General features: G+C 39.1%; 1 protein-coding gene and 1 long non-coding RNA gene across 11 annotated transcripts in view; one reads left to right on the plus strand and one right to left on the minus strand.

Moving 5' to 3' along the window:
• LOC120366045 (uncharacterized) overlaps positions 1 to 15086 on the minus strand; it is a 123795-nt gene extending 108709 nt beyond the window's left edge. For 2 of the 5 annotated variants that reach the window (XR_005580820.2, XR_012512438.1), the window contains exons 1-3: positions 14181 to 14376; positions 12933 to 13092; positions 11241 to 11299 (exon numbers count right to left, since the gene is read on the minus strand). This is a non-coding gene — a long non-coding RNA (uncharacterized LOC120366045). Of the gene's footprint in view, positions 1 to 11240; positions 11300 to 12932; positions 13093 to 14180; positions 14377 to 14839 lie in introns of those variants that run through there. The other 3 variants (XR_012512440.1, XR_012512439.1, XR_012512437.1) reach the window with 3 other exon arrangements.
• Positions 14613 to 24100, plus strand: part of FGGY (FGGY carbohydrate kinase domain containing) — a 429730-nt gene continuing 420242 nt past the window's right edge. For 5 of the 6 annotated variants that reach the window (XM_074380904.1, XM_003921494.3, XM_039474288.2 and 2 more), the window contains exon 1: positions 14708 to 14892. The gene's annotated coding sequence lies outside the window, so the exon portion shown is untranslated. Of the gene's footprint in view, positions 14652 to 14707; positions 14893 to 24100 lie in introns of those variants that run through there. The other variant, XM_074380908.1, reaches the window with a different exon arrangement.

A 24100-nucleotide genomic window follows, 5' to 3' on the forward strand; every position in this document is an offset into this window, starting at 1 on the left:
ACCCCAAAACCTAAAATGCAATTAAAAAAAAAAGAGCCCTTCCCTTTCTTTATCTCCCCAGGCAAGTAATTGCTCCAGGCCTTGCGGTTCCACAGCACTTAATTCCTATTACTCTCATAAAAATCATCACATTGTGAGATTTTAATTTGTTTCAAAATCTTTTTTAAGAACTTTTTCTTATTGAAAAATCTTAAACATATGCAAAGTAAACAAAATAATTTAATGAACCTCTCCGTTCCCATCATACAACTTCAACCATAAATTTTCTGTCATTACTAATTTTTCTATACATCCCCTCACTCTCTACCCCCAAGTAAATTATTCATTTGATGTAAAATTCATATATAATGAAATGAACAATTACAAATGAATATGCTCATGTAACCCAAAAACCCATCAACGTTTTACACATTTTCAATACTCCAGAAAGTTTTCTTATGTTCCTTCACAATTTGGCTCTCCCTAACCTCCTCTTCTACTCTCTCAAGGCAATTCCCAAATGACTTTTTTCCGCTATAAATTAGTTTAGATTGGATTAGACTTCATATAAATTATAAATTTAAATTAGCTTAAATTAGTTTAGATTGGATTAAAACTTCACATAAATGCAATCACATAGACTCGTGCAAAGAATATCATTAAGATGCTTGTGTAGAAGCACCAAGCCCTGGCTTTGTCCATAAAAAAAGGACCAAAACAACAAATAGATAACCAGACATCAAATAGAACATTGAAGGGAGAACACTGGAATTCACCAAGGAATTGAGAAAGACCCTCTGAGGCATAGAAACTTGAGATAGCAGCAGAGAGAGGGAAGTGAAGCAGCTAGTCAGAAGCAGCTCTGAGGCAAGAGGGACTCCTCATAGTCAGAAGTGGTAAGCGAGAGATCCCTATTGTCCACATTCCACCACAGATGCCTGCAATTCTGAGTAAAGAAGAGTCTCTCAGCCCTCACAGGTCATGAGCCTAGTATAGGAAGCTGCCTGAAGTCCACATGACTGCAGGTCCAAAGAAGAAATCAACACTGTGCCCCCAACCTCTAGGGCCCAGGCTGCTGCAGCATGGCATCACTTGGAGAGCAAAGCCACCACCAGACTAAATCCTGCCCTGGGGCTCGATAGCTCTGCACTTCCACATCCCTGGGGACACCTTGACATCCCTTCCCACAGAGAGATACCCAGAAGGATGCAGCATCATGGCACCAGCTGGCATCAGCAATGCAGATGTGACGCTGGCACCTGACTCCAGGCAGCACCCTATATCCCAGTGCAAAATCAGTTCAGCACATCAGGGGGACTGCCCCTAGTACATAGGGCCCTGAAGTACACAGTCCCCAGAATCTGAGGGTATCTCTCCACTGACAGTGACACTGCTCCCTACAGTGGCAGGGCTGCTGCATGTCTGTATGTGCCATCCAGAGACCCAAAGACCAGACTGTCCAGGGCCCACTGCACTGTCCAGGACTTAAAGACCAGCCCACCTGGGGCCTAATGCCACCACCTGTGAACCTACCCCCTCCAGGGGCAGGGAGACCACATACCCATGTGTGCCCCCCAGAAACCCAAGGCCCAGACTGCCTAGTGTCCCTATTCCCAGCAAAAATGCCTCATAGCCTTCACAAACAATCACAGCCTAAGCAACTGAGGAGCTCATAGACTCCACTGACATTTATTACAGCTGAAAAAAAAGCATACAAAGACTATACTCCCCCCACCCAGATCCAAAGCCAAAGTACCCTACTCAACTGACATTATAGATACATTTACAGGAAAAAAAATCATCCCCCATAAAAGCTACTCCATAAAATTGGAAGAAGCAACTGCTACATCAGATGTATAAATATTGATGTATGGATATAAGAAACATAGGCAAACAAGAAAACATGACACTTCCAAAGGAACACAATAATTCTTCAGGAACAGACCCAAAGAAAGAAAAATCTATGCAATTCCTGAAAAGAAATGGAAAATAATGATCTTAAAGAAATTCAGTGAGATACAAGAGAACACAGATAGACAATACAAAGCAATAATTAAAAAAAGTATGACCCAAATGAGAAATTCAACAGAGATAAGTATCATAAAAAGGAACCAAACAGAAATCTTGAAACTGAAGAATTAAATGAATAAAATAAAAAATATAATTGAGAGCTTCAACAATAGATTAGATCAAGAAGAATTTCTGAATCCAATGACAGGTCTTTTAAAATAACCTAGTCAGACAAAAAGAAACAAACAAACAAACAAAAAACAAAAAAAAAAATGAAGAATACCTATATAACATATGAAATATCACTAAGTAAACAAATATTCAAATATTGGGAGTTCTAGAAGAAGAAGAAATGGGAAAAGAGGTCTTAGTCATAAATTCTTTGTTTGACCAATGTCCAGAAGAGTTTTTCCTAGGTTTTCTCCAGTAATTTTATAGTTTTGTGTCTTACATCAGAGCATTTAATCCATCTTGAGTTGATTTTTATATACACTGAGAGTTGGGGTTCAGTTTCATTCTTCTGCATACAGCAATCCAATTTCGCCAGCACCATTTATTGAAAAGGGTATCTTTTCCCCAGTATAGGCTGTTCTCAGCACTTTTTGTCAAAGATCAGTTGGCTATAAATATATAACTTTACTTCCAGGTTCTCTGTTCTATCTCATTGATCAATGTATCCATTTTTATACTAGTACTGTTTTGATTACCATAGCCTTGTAATACAATTTAAAGTCAGGTGATGTAATGCCTCCAGCTTTGTTCTTTTTCTTAGGATTTCTCTGGCTATTCAGGCTCTTTTTGGTTCAACAGATTTTTAAAAAAGAAATAGTATTAGTGAAATAAAACTATAATAAAATAAAACTAGACATCAATAATAATAAAACTTTGGAAACTGTACAAATATAAAAAAATTAAAAATATTCTTTTGAACCACTAATAAGTCTATGAAGAAATTAAGAAGTAAATTAAGAAATGTCTTAAAACGGATGTGAGCATTGGCTCAAGCCTGTAATCCCAGCACTTTGGGAGGTCAAGGCGGGCAGATCACAAGGTCAAGAGATGGAGATCATTCTGACCAACATGGTGAAACCCTGTCTCTACTAAAAATACAAAAAAAAAAAAAAATTAGCTGGGTGTGGTGGCGTGTGCCTATAGTCCCAGCTACCTGGGAGGCTGAGGCAGGAGAATTGCTTGAACCCGGGAGGCGGAGGTTGCAGTCAGCCATTATCGTGCCACTGCACTCCAGCCTGGTGCCTGGTGACAAAGCAAGACTCTGTCTCAAAAAAAAAAAAGAAAAGAAAAGAAAAGAAATGTCTTAAAATTAATGAAAATAGAACTGCAACATACTAAAGTCTATGAACTACAACGAAAGCAGTAGTAAGAGGGAATTTTTACAGCAACAAATTCCTACAACAAAAAAAGTAGAAATTTCAAAGAAACAACATAATGTGCACATCAAGGAACTAGAAAAGCAAGAACAAAAAATAAATAATAAAGATTGGAGAAGAATTAATTAAAAGAGACCAAAAAATATAAAAGACCAACAAGATGAAAAGTCAGTTTTTGAAAATAAAAACAAGATTGACAAACTATTATCTAAATTAAGAACAAAAGACAAAGGATCCAAATAATAAAATTACAAATACAAAGGGAGACAATATAGGTGATATCACAGAAATACAATGTACCATTAGAGACTGTTATGACCAACTATATGCCAACAAATTTGAAAACTTAGGATAAAATTCCAGGACACATATAACCTACAAAGAGTGAAACAAGAAGAAATAAAAAACCTAAACAGACCAGTACTAAGTAACAAGATTGAATCAGTAATAAAACACCTAAAACCAAGAAAAACTGAGGACTAGATAGCTTTACTGCTGAATTCTCCTGAACTATTTTTTTTAGATTGCTTAGGCTAGAGTGCAGTGTTGAAATCATAGTTCACTGTAACCTCAAACTGCTGGGCTCTCAACAGGTGCATGCCACCACGTAAAGCTAAAAATTAAAAGATAATTTTTATATAGGTAGCATCTCACTAAGTGGCTTAGGCTGGTCCCAAACTCTTAGTCTCAAGCAATCCTACTGCCTCAGCTTCCCAAGGCACCGGGATTACAAATGTGAGCCACTGCATCTGACCCCAAACTTTTAAAGGACTAACACCTTCTTTAAAAGGTGTCATTCTGAAAAGCCAGCCTGATTCCAAGTAGACGAAGACACAACAAAAAACTTACAGGCCAATATTCCTGATGAATATAGTTGCAAAAATTCTCAACAAAATACTTGCAAACTGAATCTAACAGCATATCGAAAAGATTACAAACCATGATCAAATGAAATTTATCTCAAGAGATGCAAGGAGTTTTCAACAGACACCAATCAATAAATGTGATATATGACATCAGCAGAATCAAGGACAAAAATCATATAAACATCTCAATTGATGAAGAAAAAGCATTTGGTAAAAATCAACATCTCTTTATGATAAAAACTTTCAACTATTAATAGGTGAAGAAGGAACATATTTTAACACAGAAAAAGGTTGTATTTTTTAAAAAAACCACACAGCTAACATTAAGAACTGTGACAAGGATGCCCACCTTCACCACTCTTTTTTTTTTTTTTTTTTTTTGACACAGAGTTTCGCTCTTGTTACCCAGGCTGGAGTGCAATGGCACGATCTCGGCTCACCGCAACCTCCGGCTCCTGGGTTCAGGCAATTCTCCTGCCTCAGCCTCCTGAGTAGCTGGGATTATAGGCACGCGCCACCATGCCCAGCCAATTTTTTGTATTTTTAGTAGAGACAGGGTTTCACCATGTTGACCAGGATGGTCTCCATCTCTTGACCTTGTGATCCAACCCCCTCTGCCTCCCAAAGTGCTGGGATTACAGGCGTGAGCCACCAACCCGGCCACTCTTATTTAACATAGTACTTGAATTACTATGTTAAATAAGTACAGAGCCATTAGGCAAGAGAGATAAAGGACATCTAAATTAGAAAGAGAAAGCCAAATTGTTCTTGTTAGCAGATAACATGATCTTATATACAGAAAAACCTTAATACTTCACCAAAATACTCTTAGAACTGATAAACGAATTCAGTAAAGTGGCAGGATACAAAAATCAGTAGCATTTCTAAACACCAATGATAAACTGCCTGAAAAATGAAATTGAGAAAGTGACCTCATTTACAACAGCTACAAAGAAATAAAATACTTAGGTATAAATTTAACCAAGGAGGTGAAATACTTAAGGATAATATTAACCAAGGACATGAAAGACTTTCACAATAAAAATTATGAATCACTGATTAAAAAATTTAAAGACATACAGAAAACGAAAAGGTATTCCATGTCCATGGATTTAAAGAATTAATACTGTTAAAATGGATATACTACTTAACATAATCTACAGATTCAATGCAATTCTTATCAAAAGACCAATGACATTCTTCCCAGAAATAGAAAAAGCAACCCTGAAATTCATATGAAACCACAAAAGACTGAATAGCCAAAGTAATACTGAACAGAAAGAACAAAGCTGAAGGCACCACACTATCTGACTTCAAAATATCCTGCAAAGATGTAGTGACCAAGGCAACATTGCATTGGTATAAAAACTGACACATAGACCAATGGAACAGAACAAATAACCCAGAAATAAATTCATGTATATACAGCCAAGTGATTTCCAACCAAGAACATTCATTTGGGAAAGAACAGCCTCTTCAATAAATGATTTTGAGTAAACTGTATATCCACATGTAGAAGAATCAAAGTAGATCCCTATCTTATACCATATACAAAAATAAACTCAAATGAATTAAAGACTTAAATGTAAGACCCACCAGCAATGTATGAAAACTCTAGTTGCTCCACATTTTTTTCTATATTTGTTTTCAGTCTCTTTCATTTTAGCCATTCTAGACATTATGATATCTCATTATAGTTTTTATTTGCATTTCTCTGACAACTAATGATATTGAAAACTTTTTCATGGGTTTATTGGTCATTCATCTATTTTCTTTTGTGAAGCGTTTATTTAAACCTTTTGCTCATCTTCATAATTGGATGTTTGTCTTTTTATTACTGAATTATAGACATTCTTTATATGTTTTGAATTAACATCATTGACAGATACATGTTTTGTGAATATTTCTTCCCACTCTGGCTTACCTATTTATTTCATTATCAGTGTCTTTGATGAAGTTTATCTTATCAAACTTTTTTATTTTCTAGTTGTTTCTGTCTTGTACAATTTGCTTACATCACTAGATTGTGGGCTCCTATAGTGAATGAGTGCAAATATTTTTTTCTTGTGCCCTTAGCTCCTACCATAGAGCCTAACTTATAGATGGCCCATAAGTGTAGTACTAAGTTTGTTGGGAGTAGGAGAGGAAGAAATGTGTTTCCTTTTTTGCCTAGTATCTTTTCAGGGAATTATCTCCCCTCACCATTTAGTACTTCTGGTTAAGAGAAGGCTTATCTCTTTCCAACCCATCCCTAGGGGTGGGCAATTGATCCAAACTAGACCAATTGAAGCCTTGCTCTGTACTCTTGCAAGAAATATGAGTGTAGAGGTATCATCACCCTTCTCCTACCAAGATTTAGAAGGACACTGTGATGGTAAAGCAATCGCTTGCCATCTTTGCTATCACTCAAATAACCCTAATTGAGTATGAAGTCAACACAGAAAATAAGAAATGGAAAATAGAGAATAAATAATCCTTGAAGACATAATTGGAATCCTTGGATTCAGCCTTTCCTGAATTTCACTTCCCTTTGAAATGCCCAATTATATAAATCAAAGCCTTTTGGTTTATGTATTTGTTTAAGCAAATTTGAATTATACTTTTATTTCTTGCAACTCAAAAAGTCCTGCCTGGTATACTTCTTAATAATGTACCCTTTCTGAAGTTAACACATCATTCTCCAAATCTTCAGAGGTGTTTTGGAGGTGAAGGAGATGGGGTGGAAAGCAATACGTGTAATTACCTGAGAGTCTGTGACCAATAAAATAGGAGTCCTGGCTTCATATATTTTGCAGCACTGTTAAAAATCATAAATTCTTAAATCATGATATAAATAAAAAATAAAACTATTATAATGTTCAGATCAAGAAGAGACCTGCAACTACTGTGTTTGAGGATACTCCTGTTATTTTATTTCTATATATTGTCATCAAGTATTTGATCAATGAAAAAAACATGAATCCTTGAAATAAGAAATTCATTCTCTTTTAATAGAACACAAGCCAGACAAAATCCTTTTTTAAAGAATCTGTCATATAAAATTGACAAAAATAGTTAAAGTTGTATGTGTGTATATATATCTATGTATGTGCGTATGTTTGTATGTGTGTACATATGTATCTCTGTGGTCTGTGTGCCTGTATGTGTGTCTATGTATGATTGTGTATGTTTATACACATGTGGTAAATAAGTTGTATATAAGTGAATGGGACTGTGTGTATATTTACATATACGTGTGTATGAGTGTGTTTGTGTGGCTATATCTCTACGTGACTGTATTTGTGTCTGTGTCTATATCTCCATGTGCTATATTGTGGCTTAATTTGCATTTGTGTCTGTGTGTGTTTACGTGTGTGTGCAGTATAAGTATGGGTTCATGCCTGTGTCTTTGTGCTGTTTGTGTCTACACGTGTGTTTGTGCAAACATATATGTGCCTGTGTTGTATGTGTGTATGCCTGTAGGTATATTTGTGTGGCTGTCTGTGTGCATGTGTCGACGTGTCTGTGGCTGATGGCAGGAAGAAGGATAAAGCTACACTATCCTATTCTGTACTTGGTGCAAATTAGGAAAAGCTGCCCTCTCTGGTGGGACAGTACAGCCTCACAGGCACAGGGATTGGCCAGCATAGTGGGGAATGGATTTCGGTCTCTATTGGGCCCCTCATCTGGTGTCTTAGAGCAGAGAGCAACTTGGTGAGTGTGAGGGGTATTTTGGAAGACCCAAAGTCCATTCAGCCTCTCCTCTGTTGTGTAGTGCAGGCACTTTCCCATAGAACTCAGTGTGAAAACTGATGTCCTATAAATGTTCCAAAATGACATGATTCCAGAGGCGTTCATGGCAGAGTTTCTCTACCTGAGGTCCAGGCACTGCAGAGCCTTCAGTGGGCTCCTTCTTCGACTCGGCTTGAGGCCTTGAGCATGCTTTCCCTCAGGCAGACCTTCTCTCACCTCTCTTTTTGGAAAGCTCAAGCCAGAGAGTCCTGCCTTAGCATCCTATGGCCTCAGACTCACTTCTGCCACCTGTTGCCTTGTTGTAGAAAACACGCGTTGAGGTTTATGGTTGCATATTGCCATGGCACATTACATAGTTTGCAGTTTTTAAAAAATGACTCATGACTAAGAGGCTGTGGGGTTGTGATCGGGTGGTGTTAGTGGAGAAACATACGGATGGTGTGGGACTAGTTTAGATGGAGAGTGAGATCTTCGAACTGGGAGTGGATGAGTGGTTCAAACGTGAAGAGAAAACTGCTGCTGCAGGTTGGATCTAGAGGGATTGTTAGCACTTAACATTCCTTCGCAACCTTCATATCCAATATGTGCTGCCTACCTCAACTTCTCAGCAGAAACTCCCTCTTCAGCCGTCTCACTTGTAGTGTCTTGTGATAGACGACCTTGGGCAAGTTGCTCAACCTTTATGAGCCTCTGTTTCTTCAGCAATAGCCCCTATTCACTCATGTGGGTGTTTGGAAAGAATAATGACATAGTTTATGTGAAGACCTGGGCGCACAGTGCTCAGTGAATGTTGTTGCAGCCTTTTCTCCCCTTTTGTTCACCCTCTTCTTCCTCCTCCGGGTGCCCATAGCACTTCATCTGTCCGTAGTACAGCATCTATCTCTGACCTAGCACTTGGCAAGTGGTCAGTAGTCAGTAGATATTTGTTGTGTGAAGAGTTAAAAGAAGTCAGGCAGGAAAACGGAGGGAAAATTGTAAGTCTCAGGCATGTAATGAAGTAAGTTGAAACACTTTCCCATCTTTGGACACGATCTAATAGTATCCTTTGATAGAAAAGTGGAACAAACAATGATTTTGTATATGTAAAATGTAGCTCTAGGTGACAGTCTGGGTGGGGAGCTCAGTAGGCCCTTCTGATCACTGATTTCCTGTTTGTGAACATCAGCCAGGTCTTACAGTGGACCATTTCAGTTTTCCCTTTGATATGACAGGGTGAATTTGGAAGAGAGAGAGTGTGTATATGCAACAGCACCTGTTTCTGACAGAGGGTCAAGTTTCAGAGAGGCTTAAAGGAATCTAAATTGTGAAAGAAAGAAAGGGAGAAATAGAGGAGAAAACAAACCTTGTTAGTAATGAGAGATCCAGCAGGCCGGTAAGGGCTGCCATCACTACAATTATATACCAGGTATTAATCACCTGCTATTTACAGAGAACTGTGCTAGTTGCTGAGATTGCGAAGTAGAATTCCAGGTTGTTGCCCTCCAGAGGCTTCCAATCTAGGACATGGAATTGGTTAGAAGATGAAGAAGTATCAGACAGTATCTATCTGTTCAGTACTGTGACAAATACTTAAAGGTATTTTGTCAGATACTATCATTCTCCAAGAAGAATCTAAGGTTCAGAGAGATTAAGAAACTTTCTCCAGCTCATCCATCAAACGAGCAGTAGAACTGGAAGAAGGCCCAAGTCTGTCTGGCTCTAATGGCACTGTACTGCCTGCAGGCCTCTGAGTAACAGCATCAGGACAAGCATGTGAAAAAGACAATTAACTTGACAAGCTATCCTAGGTTCAATGCCATGTGAGAAATATTTGACGATTGTTGCAGGAATCCAACAAGAAATGAGATTTATTAAGATTGAAAGAGGAACTTTACAGAGGAAGTAGATACTCAACTAGATGCTGAGGGCAGAATATGAATCCAATAAGAACGAAGTGAGAGGCGTTTTAGGTGGAAGTAGGCATTGTATGTGCAAAGCTGGAAAGTGGGAAAATTCTCACCTTCTGGGTTTGTGTTACGCAGCATGGAATACCAGAGAGAGCAAAGCCTGCTCCAAACTCACTAGCAGTGCTTCCCTAGCCCAGTCACCCAATTTCTATAAGACTCAGTGTCCCTATTTGTACAATGGTTGTGGTAACAGGCACTTCAAAGAGTTGTTGAGACCAGAGACAATGTGTATAATGCGATCTGCCTCCTCAAAATCACCACTCGAAATTAAAACTCAAATAAAGTCAGGTTTCCTCTCTTACAGTTTTCTGTTTTCCTTTCTACTTGCACTTGAATCAACTGTATATTTGTATGTTTATTGCTTTAATGTCTTTTCTTGACTGTAAGTTCCATGAGGACAGGGAAAATATCTGTTCATCTCAACACTCTCTCTTTAATGCCTAGAATAGTACTCCATAAATCTTTGTTAGATGAATACATAAATGTAGGAATAAATAAATGAATAATAAGATCTATTTCTGTGCTATGATTCTAAGAATCTCAGGGAAAATATCTCTTCTCTCTGGCAATGGGCAGGTTGCAAATACAGGAAAAGCTTTCATAGAATGCAGTTAGAGCATTACAGGGCCTCAACACGTTACTAGAGAAGCACCAGGTCTCCTCTCCATCTACTATAGGGAACCATGTCTGAGCAGGAAGGAAATTACACAAACTTCCAGCTCAGCTGGTTCCAGAGTTTCACAACCCAGCTCTGTCTTGCTTGCATCTGACATGCTACTTCATTGGTGTGACCTCCAGTGTGCTGAGTGGATAATGACACTGCATAATCACTGTGCTGCCCCACAATGACCCTGAGTGGATGTCTAGACTTTCCAGTAATCAAGTCTTATAATTCATTACAATGCAATAACCTTTTATGTATTGTTGGGGAGGAGAATAGGAGACATACAGATGCACTAATAATTACTAGGCATTTGATATATGGTCTGTGATTGAGATAAGGGCTGGAAACTAAAGGGTACAGAGGAAGCTACATGGCCCAGCCTGATGTGAAACAATGGATGTATGGTTGGATAATATTTATATCTTTTCAAAGTGTGATTATATATATCTTCCCTTCTTAGTCTCCCTGTAGTCATGGGGAAGCATAGATAACATTCAGATTATTTGCTCCTATTATAGAGAGAAACTGAGGCAAAGTGGGGTGGTTCCAGACATAGAACTGGTTTCAGTGGCTGCCTTAGTCTGTTTTGTGCTGCTATAACAGAATGCCACAGGCTGGGTAACTTATAAAGAAAATAAATAAATTTATCGCTCACAGTTATGAAGGCTGGGAAGTCCAATATCAAGTTGCTGGCATCTGGAGAGTGTCTTCTTCCTGTGTCATCCCATGACAGAAGACGAAAGGGTGAGAAAGAGGGGTTGGGATATCAAATTTGCCCTTTAAAAACGAACTCATTCTTGAGACAACACCGTTGATCTATTCATGAGGGTGAAGCCCACAAGGCCGAATCACCTCTCATTAGGCCTCACCTCCCAACACTGCTGCATTGGGGATTAAGTTTCCAACACATGCTATTTGGAGGACACACTCAAATCACAGCAATGGCAGATATGAACTAATGGCCCAGAGCTCATGACCATCGGTTTAGGGATCTTCTGAACCACTCTGTCATTTGCCCTTATGTTGGACAGCAGTATGAGCATGCTTGTCATTTCACAATGTCACAGAAGATGGGGGACCTTCCATAATATGTTCCCTATGCACTTTTGTGATAGAACATCAGAATAGAATCTATTAGTGATACGAAAGTGCTGGGAAAGGGAGGGCACTATCCCTCTAAATGATACAGAAGGCAGTGGGACGTGCTGAGTAGAGGAGGGTGTAGTCCCCTGCTAGGGCTCCACTCCCAGGCCTGTGTCAGGGACCTAGGTGAGGACAAGCATTTTTGTTTTCCTGTGCAAATGTTGCATTTTCCAAGACTACCCTGGCTTGCCACGCCCCTATCCAGGCCATCAACTGGCAGAATGACATCGAGCTTGGCTGTGGCAGTGAGAGGAGAGCTAGGGCCGCTGAGCCCGATTCCAGGGGGAAAACCATCTCCCTTTTGGCTCCCCCATTCTGCCGAGAGCTACTTCCACTCAACAAAACCTTACAATCATTCTCCAAGTCCCTGTGTGATCGGATTCTTCTGGTACACCAAGGCAAGAACCCTGGGACACAAAAAAACCCCTCTGTCCTTGTGATAAGGCAGGGGTTTGAGGTGACTAACACAAGCCACCTACAGACAGCTAAACTAAAAGAGCACCCTATAACACATGCCCACAGGGGCTTCAGCTGTAAACATTCACCCCTAGACAGAGTCAATGTGGGGTCAGAGCTCCACAGCCTACCTGGCTGTATGCTTTCCTAGAGGTTTGTGCAGCCAGGGTGGCACTGAGTAAGTGAGTCACACCCCCATCGCGCACGCCAAGTGAGGGAGACAAGGGAACTTTTCTGGTTTCATTAGGAGTTGACAGACTAAGGTTCATGGGCTACATTGTTCATTGCTTGCTTTTGTAAGTAAAGTTTTATTGAAACATAGTCACACCTACTCATTTGCTATTGTCTGTGGCTGCTTTTACATTACAAAGTTGAGTAGTTGCAACAGAGACTGTATTGCTCACTAGTCTAAAAATATTTACTATTGGTCCTTTACAGAAAAAAATGTGTCACTCCCTGGAATGAATGAAATGGAAGTAAATGGAAAAAAAAGAATTCAATCATTCATAACAGGCAGTGTATCATAACTGAAAAAGATAATGAATATTGGTTTCAGACAAACTCAGGTCAGAATCTCACCCTGGCCACTTGGCTAGATAACTTTGAACTAATTATTTTTACTCTTTGGGCCTGTTTTTGCATCACTGTAGAAGGTTGCTGTTTAAGAATTCTATAAGGTAAAATGTAATGTAGCTGTTATGATTAGGTTTGACCCCATACAATAGAAAACACAAAATAAGTGTCTTACACAGGACGGTAGTTTTTTTTCTTTCATGCAGAGGTCTGGAGGGCAGTGGGTATTGATTGGTTCAGTGCCTCTTGCATTAGGAACTCATGCCTCTTTTATCTTGTTGCTTTGCTGTGTGTGGCTTTCATTCCTGAGGTCCTTTCATGGTTCAACATGGCTGCTGGAGCAAATAAACAATCAAATACACAAAAGCTTAGAGAAAAAGCCATCCGCAGAGGCCAGGCAGCAAATCCATTTACTCAAGGCTAGCCAAGATGAGATCCCCTGGTCATAGTACATGAAACCAGAATATTTCACTTATTCCATTCTTGGGATACATTGAAGCAGACCTAAAAGCAATGTCTTCTGTGTATTAAGCATCTAACACTTTACAAAGCATTTTCATATGTCTTACCACATTTGTTTTTCACAATGCTCTGAAAAGGTAAGATGACTAGATTTTAACATTATTCCTATTGAATACTTGATTCACGCAGCTGCTAAGTAACAGATCTTAACGAGTCTACAGCTAGGTCTTCTGATATGTTGCTGGAAATGAAAGGTGAACAATCATGGTGCATAAGAAAGAAAATAAGCCAAATCAGGACCCCTGGTAGAGAATCAGTGCAAAGACTGGGGCTAATTGTGTGGTCTCAGCCTCACTGGGCTGTTCTCCTAAACGGTAAGACCAAGATAAACGCACTTATTTACTTTTGGGGTTATTGTGAAAATAGCAGACAATCTTAGTGCACCTGGCACTTAGGACCAGTTGAATGAAATCATTACCTTTCACAGGTGTGTCTTTGGAAAATTACGTCCCTTTCCTGGACCTCTAGGTTTCCTTTTCTAGGAAAACAAAATGTTTGGTCTCAGTCACTGCTAAACTATCTCCCAAATCTCGAGCTCCCTCAGTCTGGGATCCTGCCGTTTATGAAAATAGCTCAGATTGGAATTCTCCCTTTGGTTGCCTCCTAGCTGTGTGTCCCAGTAAAAGTTAAAAATTTTTGATTCCCTGCCCTCTGTAAATAGGGATTCATAACATGCAGCTTATTAGAAAGGGGAGGCACGTGAGAATTAAATGAGGTCGATGTCCAGTACCCACTAGATTGCAACATTTCTCAAAGGCAAGGACCCATCTGTTTTGTAGATTTACAGAATGTCATACGTTGAAGTACGGGGGTTGGCCGTGGGATTAGAAAATTTCTGTAAAGATTAAGGTACGAGACACAAGGTAAGCGTTCAAGAACTGTAACTATGCAATATTCTTACTATTTCTTACACCCGCCTGCCACAGTCCTGAAGTTCAGTAAACGGTCTGACACACACACCCATCCGGGGCTGCGGAGAGTCCCCCTGGGTGAGCTCTGCGAGGCGAGTCCTCAGAGCGGGGAATTCGCAGCCTGAGCAGACGCAGCAGAGCCGGTCTTGGCTCCGCGCTCCTCCCGCCCAGCCCTGCCCTGCCCAGCCCTGCCCAGCCCTGCCCAGCCCTGCCCAGCCCTGCCCAGCCCTGCCCAGCACCGCCCGCGTGTGGCGAGGACACAGCGAACTCTCCAGCTGCGGGGCGGGCAGGCGCCAGCCAATCCCGGGCCCGGTTCAACGGGCCAATCAGGCCGAGCTTTACAGAGGACGCGGCGGGGGCGGGGCCGCGCGCGAGGCGGGGCTGCAGCCGCGCCCGGGACCGCCCCGCTCAGGCGCCGTAAGCCCTCTAGCTAAAACGTAGTGTCGGATTGGACAAGCACTGTAAGTGACCCTCCTCTCAATCCCACGTGGGCGCCGGGGGCTTTTGCTGGCGCGCAGGCTCTTCGCGCGCACGTCCAGGAAGAGGCTTCTCCACCCCGTGGGCGCACTGGCCTGGCGCTCCCCTCCCCTTTCCCACAGTCGTTGCCTCCTCCTCCCCTTCCTACTCCTCCGGCCGCTTGGTCTCTCACCCGCCGGGCCGTGGCTCCCGAGACGTTGTTGAGTTCCCTGAGTCCTCTCCTGGGTGAGGCGTCCGGCCACTCAAGGGAAGGGAAGGAAGGGGTCGGCCTTTACTGCATCCCCAAGGCTGCCCATTTAGGTGTCTGGAACCCGTGCTGCTTCCTCTCCGATCAGTGTCCACTTGACTAGATTCAGTTCTCTTTCTCTCCTCCCCTTACCCGTGTAGGACATTTCGCCGGCATCTGAGGAGCCTTTTAATTCACGCCTGGCTACCGAAGGCATTTCTAGGCTAATGTTGCTTGTACCTTTAAACGCTTCCAGCGCTTATTATAGCGTTTGAGGCACAGCTGAGTTTAGATCAGATCATGCTGTTTTGTTACGGTTATCCGCAGTAGGAAAGGCCTAGGGGTATCTTTCCATTTTTATCAGTTTCCTTTTTATTTAAAGATTGAAAAAGTGCAAAATGGTGAATTTCCCTCATCATGGGCTGTTTTCCACTAAAGTACTTCTGTGTCTTAACACAAATTTCTTTCCTGAAGGGTCAGCCATAACATGATCGAAGTCTGAAAAGCAGTTATCCTTAGGTTACATTTAAAAGTATGAGACCAGGAGGGGTGAAGTTCTTATGCTTTTGAACTGTAAATCAGAATGAAAGAAGGGAAGGTCTCTTATTTTGTGGCTGTTATTTACATAGTAGAGTTTTGCTTTGTATGGTTTTTGCTTGCTTTTCTTCTTTTTTTTCTATGATCCACCACGTGTGTGTCCTGATTTTTTTCCTTTTTAACTTGCTTGCTGGGTTTTCCAGCCAGATGACTGCTGCTTGGTCTTCTGGGAGTCTCCTGTTAATGGGGCCCTCACGCTTGGCTCTTGACCTGATGGCCACTGGCCTGGCTCTTGGAGGACCTCCTAGTGGGAGGCCCAGAGCGCTATTATTAAGGATGATTGGGGGAACAGATCAGAGGGGGTGAACCGGGCCTGGAGATCAATTTTGAGGGAGAGGGAGGTTGGGAGCCTGCCTGGCTGGATTTGAAAGTCAAAACATGTGTGCTGGAAGAAGGGCATAACCCCAGAGGGTGGAGAGCTTGTCTTTCTGGATGAAATTAAGAAGTTTACTGGGAGGAGACTGTGCCTTGCAGGCTGTGTTAGGTTTTGCTGTGGGCCTTGTCTTTTCCTGGAATTTGGTTCCCTTTCCCTAACCTTTCACTTTTTAACTGGTTTCCTTTACCTAACCTTTCACTTACTGATTTAAATAGTTTAAATCACAGTCAATTACCAGCTGGTTTTTAAAACAATTTGAGGTAATGAATCTTGCCCTTAATCTCCTAGCCAGAGTGGAACCCTCTAACCCCACCCCCAAGGGAATTTGAAATGATTATTTTACCAGAATGTGCTACAGAGATCACTTACCCTCTCACCTGCCCGCCTTTTTATAATGGAGGGACATGGAGTCAACCCAGGTGGTGTAAGAGATCATCGAAATCAGTTCATGTATTCATTTGTTCACTCATCTTGTCCACATACTTTGGGCCTTGAACTGTGGTAGTCTCTGGGAAAGTGCAGACGTTTAAGACTTGGTCTCTGCTTTTAAGCCTTCATCTAGTTTGCTTCAGTCCACTTTGATGAGGGAGATTACATGATAGTGAGATGATTACAGTGAAAAGGTATGCGGAAGACTCCCCGGAGTTGAGAGAAGGGCAAAAGGCTCAGTATGGGGTTTGGGGAAGACTTCCCAGAAGGGAATACTGGAATTGAGTTCCAAAGCTTGAGTGGGCTGGAGAAAGGGGAGGAATTATATGAACTGGGAACAGCATGCGCGGAACTACAGAAGCATGGCACATGGTTGATTTGTATGGCTGTGCAAGAAAGGCTGAAGTGGAAAATCACCTGACAGGAGGCTGGGGAGGGTGAAGGCCAGATCAGGAAGGGTCTGGTGAATCATCTTAGGGAAGTTTGAAATGTATCTCCAGGGCAAAATCTTATATCATTTTGCAAAAATCTTACGTAATTTTCTTTGTACATTATCGAAAATTCTGGTTGCAATTTGAAGAATGGATTGGATTGGCAAAGCCTGGAGAGAGTTAATTGCAGTAATACAGGTTAGAGACGTATTAGGGTAATAGTTATGGTAATGGAGAGAGATTAGGAAAATAGAATGGTTAGGAATTAGTTACTGATTGAATGTGGGGTAAAAAGAAATGTAGTCAATAGTAAGCATTCTTGAGTGGGCTATTTTGTAGCAGCTTTATTGAGGAATAATTGACATCCAGTATTGAGAGTGTCCAGTTGGAGAAGTTTTGTTAATATGCATGTATCTGAAAACCATCATCACCATCAAGATAAAGAATATAGCTAATACTCCAAAGATTGCTTGTGCCCTTTTAAATTCCTCTTTGCATACCCCCTAGGGTAAAGTATGTATTAAATGTTTTGTCCACTTTAAAAAATGAGCCATTTATTTTCATTTTATTTAGCTTTGAGAATTCTTTAAAGTTCTTTATCACATGTAATTTGCAAATATTTCTCTCATTTTGAGGCTTGTGTTTTAACAGTGCCTTTTGAAAGCAGAGTTCTTAATTTTGATGAAGTCTAATTTATAATTTTGGTTAAATAAATGTTACCAATCTGATTTATTATAGATTATGCTTTTTGTGTTTTATGTAAGATATCTTTGCTTAACCTAAGGTCTCAAATATTCCTCCTATTTTTAAAAAGAAGTGTTGTCATTTTTTTTTATGTTAAACCTGTGATCATTATAAGGTAATTTTTGTATAGCACATGAAATATGAAATGAAGTTTATTTTTTTGCATATGGCTATCCAGTTGTTCCAGCACCATTTGCTGAAAAGCTTATCTTTGTAGAATTGCCTTTGCACCTTTGTTCAAAAATCAATTTACCATGTATACATTGGCCCAATTTTGTGTTTTATTTTGTTCATTTGATCTCTTGTCTATTTTAATGGCCATACCACATATTCTTGATAAATACAGCTTTGTAATAAGTACTGATATCAGCTAGTGTAAGTCCTTTAATTTTCTTCTTTTTAAAATTTGTTTTGATTATTCTTGATTCTTTCTATTTCCATATGAATTTTATAATCACTTTATCCATTTCAAAGTAAAGGCCTATTTAGATTTTAATTGGAATTGTATTTAATGTATACATTAATTTGGGGGAGAATTGACATTTGAGATACCAGGTCTTCTGACCCATGGACATAGTGTATCTGTTCATTTATTTAAGTCTTCTTTATTTCTCTAGGCAATGTTTTATAGCTCTCAATCCATAGATCTTACACATCTTTGTTGGATTATCTGTAGGTATTTTCTATTTTTTGATGATATTGTAAATGATATTAATATTTTATATATTTAAAAAATTTAATTTCCAGTTGTTTTCTTGTTACTGGTATATTGATTATGTATCCTGAAATCTTGCTAAAGCGCTTATTAGTTCTAAGAGCTTTTTTGTAGATGCCTTCAGATTTTCTATTTAGGTGATCCTGTCATCTGTAAATAAAGATAGTTTTACTTTCTTTCCCAGTGAGGTTGCCTTTTGTTTTTCTTGCTGTATTCCACTAGCCAGAATCATTGCTTTGCATAGAGCTGATGAGAGCTGACATCTTGCCTTCTTCCTGATCTGCAGGAAAGGCATTCATTTTATCATTAAGTATGATGCATGATTCGAATTACATATCTTTGTAGATACGCTTTATCAGGTTTAGGAAGTTTCATTGTATTCCTGATTTACTGAGAATTTTTTTTAAAGGAATAGTAGATGTTGTAATTGTGTTGCTTTTTCTATAACTGTTGTGATCATTCATATTTTAAAAAAAGATTCTTAATGTGATACATTACATTTACTAATTTTTTTTTTCCTGTGTTAAACTTTGTGTTCCTGAGATACACCCTATTGGTCAAGGCATATTATCCTTTTTTTTATGTTACTGAATTTTATTAGCTAAAGTTTGAAGAATTTTTGTATTCATCCTCATAATACCTGACCTCTGGGTAAATCTGGCCTCATAGAATGAATTAGGAAGTATTTCTTCCATTTTGATTTTTCCAGAAGAGTTTACGAAGAATTGGTATTTTTTTTTTCTTAAATGTTATTGTAGCACTATTCACAATAGCAAAGGCATAGAATCAATGTAAATGTCTGCCAGTGGTAGACTGGATAAAGAAAATGTGATATATATACACCGTGGAATACTATGCAGCCATGAAAAAGAATAAGATCATGTCCTTTATATTAGCATGGATGGAGAAAGCTGGAGAACATTATCCTAAGTCAACTAAAGCAGAAACAGAAAACCAAAATACTGCCTGTTCAAAAGTGCACAAAAGGGGAAATGACACTGAGACCTACTTGAGGGTTGGGGGTAGGAGGAAGGAGGATTAGAAAAAAAATTAATATAAAAAAATGTAAACCTACAGTGTTTAAATAAAATTCAATTTTATTAAATTTGTTAAAAGTTTAATTGAATCTTATTGAATAAGTTTTAAAAAATAAAGCCATTCATTATTCCAGAAAAAACAAGCTGTTTAGTAGGATTCACTAGTGAAGCCAACAGGGTCTGGAGTTGTTTTGGGAGCAGGAGGTTAAATACAATGTAGTTTGATTATATAGACATAGGACTGTTCAGGTTATCCATTTTCTTTTTCCCCAGCTTTATTGAGGTATGCTTGATGAATAAAAATTGTACACACTCAAGGTGTGCAACATGATTTGATATACATTGTGAAATGATTACCACAATCAAGCTAATTATCATATTACCTCATGTAGTTACTCTTCTTTGTGGTGAGAATACTTAAGATTTACTCTCTTAGCACATTTTAAGTATACAATAAATTATCAACTGTAATCATATTGTACATTATATATCCAGAAATTTTCCTAATAACTGAAAGTTTGTATTCTTTGACCATTTCCTCAATACCTGGTACTGCCATTCTCCTCTCTGTTTTTGAGAGTTGGACTTTTTTAGATTCTATGTATAAGAGGTATCATGCAGTATTTGTCTTTCTGTGCTTGGCTTATTTCATTTAGCATATTGTACTCCAAGTTCATTCATGTTGTGGCAAGCAGCAGGAATCTTTTTTAAGGCTGAATGATATTCCACTGCAGATATATGTATAACATTTTCATTATTCATTCATCCATCGATTTACATTAAACTTGTTTTCATATCTTAGTTATTATGAGTAATGCTGCAGTGAACATGGGAGTACAGTTTATCATACCAAGTAGTGATTTCATTTCTTTTGAACGTATATCCAAGAGTAATATTGCTGTATCATATAGTAGTTCTATTTTTAGTGTTTTGAGAAGTACTATTTGCCGTAATGGGTGTACCAGTTTACATTCCCACCAACAGTGTACAACAGTTCCCTTTTCTCCATATTCTCTTCAGTACTTGTTCGTTGACTTTTGATAATAGCTATCCTAATAGGTGTGAATTGCTTTCTCATTGTGGTTTTGATTTACACTTTGCTGATGATTGGTCATGGTTAAGCATGTTTTCATATACTGATTGGTCATTTGTATGTAAACTTTGGGAAAATTTTCAAGTTCTTTGCCCATTAAAAAATCACGTTATTTTGTGTTAAATAAGTTTTTTAACATGTATTTTGGGTTTTACGCCCTTATTGGGATATATGCTTTGTAAATATTGTCTACCATTTTAGAGGTTGCTTTTTTATTTTCTTGATTGTTTCCTTTGCTGTGTAGAAACTTTAATCTGATATAGCCTCACTTGCTTATTTTTGCTTTTATTTCCTATGCTTTTGATGTCCTATGCAAAAAATCATTGCTAAGACCAATGTCAAGGAGTTTTTTGCCTGTCTTCTTCTAAGGGTTTTAAGGTTTCAGGTCTTATGTTTACATCTGTAATCCATTTTGAGTTGATTTTTGTCTATAGTATAAGGGTTCAATTTCATTCTTTTGCATGTGAATATCCAATTTTTCTAACACCATTTATTGAAGAGACTACCCTTTCCCCATTGTGTATTTTTGGTGCTTTTGTCAAAGAGTAGTTGACTGTATATGAGTAGTTTATTTCTGGGTTTTATATTGGCATCATAGTGTATATGTCTCTTTTTATGCCAGCATCATCTTGTTATGATTATTATGGCTTTGTAATATAATTTGAAATTCAGAAATGTGATGTCTTTGGCTTTGTTCTTTCCCAAGATTTCTTTAGCTATTTGGAGTTTTTTGTGGTTCTATATGAATTTTATGATTGTGTTTTTCTATTTTTTTTTATAAATATCATTGATATTTTGATAGAAATTACTTTGAATCTGCAGATCACTTTGTGTAGTATGGTTATTTTAGCAATATTATTTCTACCAATCATGAATGTGGATATCTTTCCATTTATTTGTGTCTTCTTCAGTTTCTTTCATCATAGTTGTATAGTTTTCAATATACAGATCTTTCCATTCCTTGGTAAATTTTTTTCTAAGTATTCTTTTCCTTTTTGATGCCCTTCTAAGTGGGATTGTTTTCTTAATTTCTCTTTGGGATTGCTCATTGTTAATAAATAGAAATGCAGCTGAATTTTGTATAATTGATTTTGTATTCTGCAGCTTTATTGGATTAATTTATTAGTTCTAACAGTTTTTTCGAAGCCTTTGGGTGCTTTTCTATATATAACATTATGTCATCTATAAACAGACAATTTTATGCCTTCCTTTCCAATTTGAATGCCTTTCATTTATTTTTCTGTGTGGTTGCTCTAGCTAGGGCTTATACTATGCTGAATAGTAGTGTTAAGAGTGGGCATTCTCTCTTGTTTTTGATCTTAAAGTAAAAACTTTCAGCTTTTTAATGCTGAGTATGATGTTGGCTTTGGGCTTATCATATAGGGTCTTTATAATGTTGAGGTAGATTTCTTCTATGTCTAATTTGTTGATGGTTTTTATTGTGAAAATATGTTGAATTTTGTCAAATGCTTCTGCAGAATCTATTGACATGATAGTATTTGTATCCTTTGTTCTGTGAATGTAGTGTATCACATTTATTGATTTACATATGTTGAACCATCCTTGCATTACAAGGATAGTTACCTACTTGATCATGGTGAATGATCTTTTTAATGTGGTGTTGAATTTGGTTTGCTAGTATTTCATTGGAAATTTTTGCATTTGTATTCACTGTGGATGTTGGCCTGTAATTATCTTTTCTCAAAATGCCCTTGTGTAGCTTTAGTGTAAGGGTTATGGTAACTCTGGCCTCATAAATTGAGTTGGAAAGTATTCCTTCCTCTTTAAGTTTTTTGTAAGAGTTCAAGAAGAATTTTATATTCTTTAAATGTTTGGTAGAATTTATACTCTACCCAATGCCCTGTGAGTTGTGGGACTTTCTATCCTGCCTGTTTTGAGTAGAATTATTCTTGGTCTTATGTGAAGCCCACTGATTTGTTCACTGTAATCCTTTTTGGTGCTTCTGCCTCAGATTGTTTTCGCGTATGGATGCATTAGTACAGTTGATTAATACTCTCCCGAATACCTGGGGAGTACCTTTGCAATTCTCTGGAATTCTTCTGTGCAGCTGTCTCTTCTCTTGCCCAAGATTCTAGCCTTTTTGTTCTCCACAGACTTTCAGCTCTGTCTTCTCAAGTCAGGAAGACTGCTAGATCGGCCTGTGTTCATCCTTCCTGCGCCACAGTCTGCAGACATTTCTTAGGCATTAAACTTGAGTCATTGAAGGACTTATCTCATTTTTCCCCATCTCTCTGTGAATATTATACTCTGTTACCTGATGTTCAATGTCATGAGAATCTGTTTTCTATTTTTTCCCTGTTGTTTTAAGCAGGGAGGTAAATACGGTTCCTGTTACTGCATCTTGGCTGGAATTGGAAGCTTTCAACTAGAATTTTTGAGAAAAGTATAAAGAAGGGACTATTTGAAGATCTGAGTAAGTGATTTTTCAGGTACTCAGGTACTAGAAGTAAAGGGGAACTTTTACTACTTCAGGGTGCTAAGAGCATCGTGAAGGAAGTATATCAGAGGGAAAAACATAGGATATACCTAAATTAGGATGATTTTCCAAAAAAAACTATTGAGTAAAGTGAGGGCAGCCTGAATGTCTGGATCTGGTAACAGTAAGATTGTTATATCCTTAGACCCAAAAGTGTGAGGGAAGGACGGTTTACCAGAACCCCAAAGGAGAAATCATGTGGAGAAGGCTGCCTGGAGAGGATCGTTATTTTAGCCCAAGAGAAGCAGCTGGCCCAGGCCAACTCTACAGGAAGGGAGCCCTGACCTTACTCTCCTTCTTTCTCTAAGGTTTCAGCTAGAGCACTCCATTGCTCAAACCCAACTAGAAGACAGAGGATTAGAGGGTCTTGACAGAAGATTAGACAGTCTTAGAGTTTCATACTATTGTTTCCAGGACAGATAGCTGGGAAAGAAGGTGAAGAATGGATATTAGTCAGGGAGGGGTATACGGAGGGGTATACAGTGACATATGTATGGAGTGGGCTTAGGAAAGATAGGAAAATCAAATAAAAATTGTTCAGGCTAAATATACTACCAGTCCCTCAACCAACTAGATTTGGGGCTGAGCTATACTGAAATCCATTGCAGACTAGGCTGAGAGCTTAATAGCCTGGATTTTGCTAAACAGGCAGAGAGATTAAGAAAGGCCTGGCCGGGCGTGGTGGCTCAAGCCTGTAATCCCAGCACTTTGGGAGGCCGAGGCGGGTGGATCACGAGGTCAAGAGATCGAGACCATCCTGGTCAACATGGTGAAACCCCGTCTCTACTAAAAAATACAAAAAATTAGCTGGGCATGGTGGCACATGCCTGTAATCCCAGCTACTCAGGAGGCTGAGGCAGGAGAATTGCCTGAACTCAGGAGGCGGAGGTTGCAGTGAGCCGAGATCGCGCCATTGCATTCCAGCCTGGGTAACAAGAGCGAAACTCGGTCTCAAAAAAAAAAAAAAAAAAAAAAAAAAAGAAAGGCCTCAGTTACTGACTGGTTAATTGCAAGATGATAATTGAGAAGAAGACAAAGTCTATGCAATGAAGATCAAGCATGGTGGCTCATGCCTGGAATCCCAGAACTTTGGGAGGCTGAGGTGGGAGGATTGCTTGAGCACAGGAATTTGAGACCAGTCTGGCCAACATGACAAAACCCCATCTCTGTAAAAAGTTTAAAAATTATTGTGCCATGATGGGTAATGCCTGTAGTCTAGCTACTCATGAGGCTGAGGTGTGGGAGGATCACTCGAGCCCAGGAGGTCCAAGCTGCTGTGAGCTATAAT

Source organism: Saimiri boliviensis, chromosome 11 (assembly GCF_048565385.1).
Source record: "Saimiri boliviensis isolate mSaiBol1 chromosome 11, mSaiBol1.pri, whole genome shotgun sequence".
Lineage (NCBI taxonomy): Eukaryota > Metazoa > Chordata > Mammalia > Primates > Cebidae > Saimiri > Saimiri boliviensis.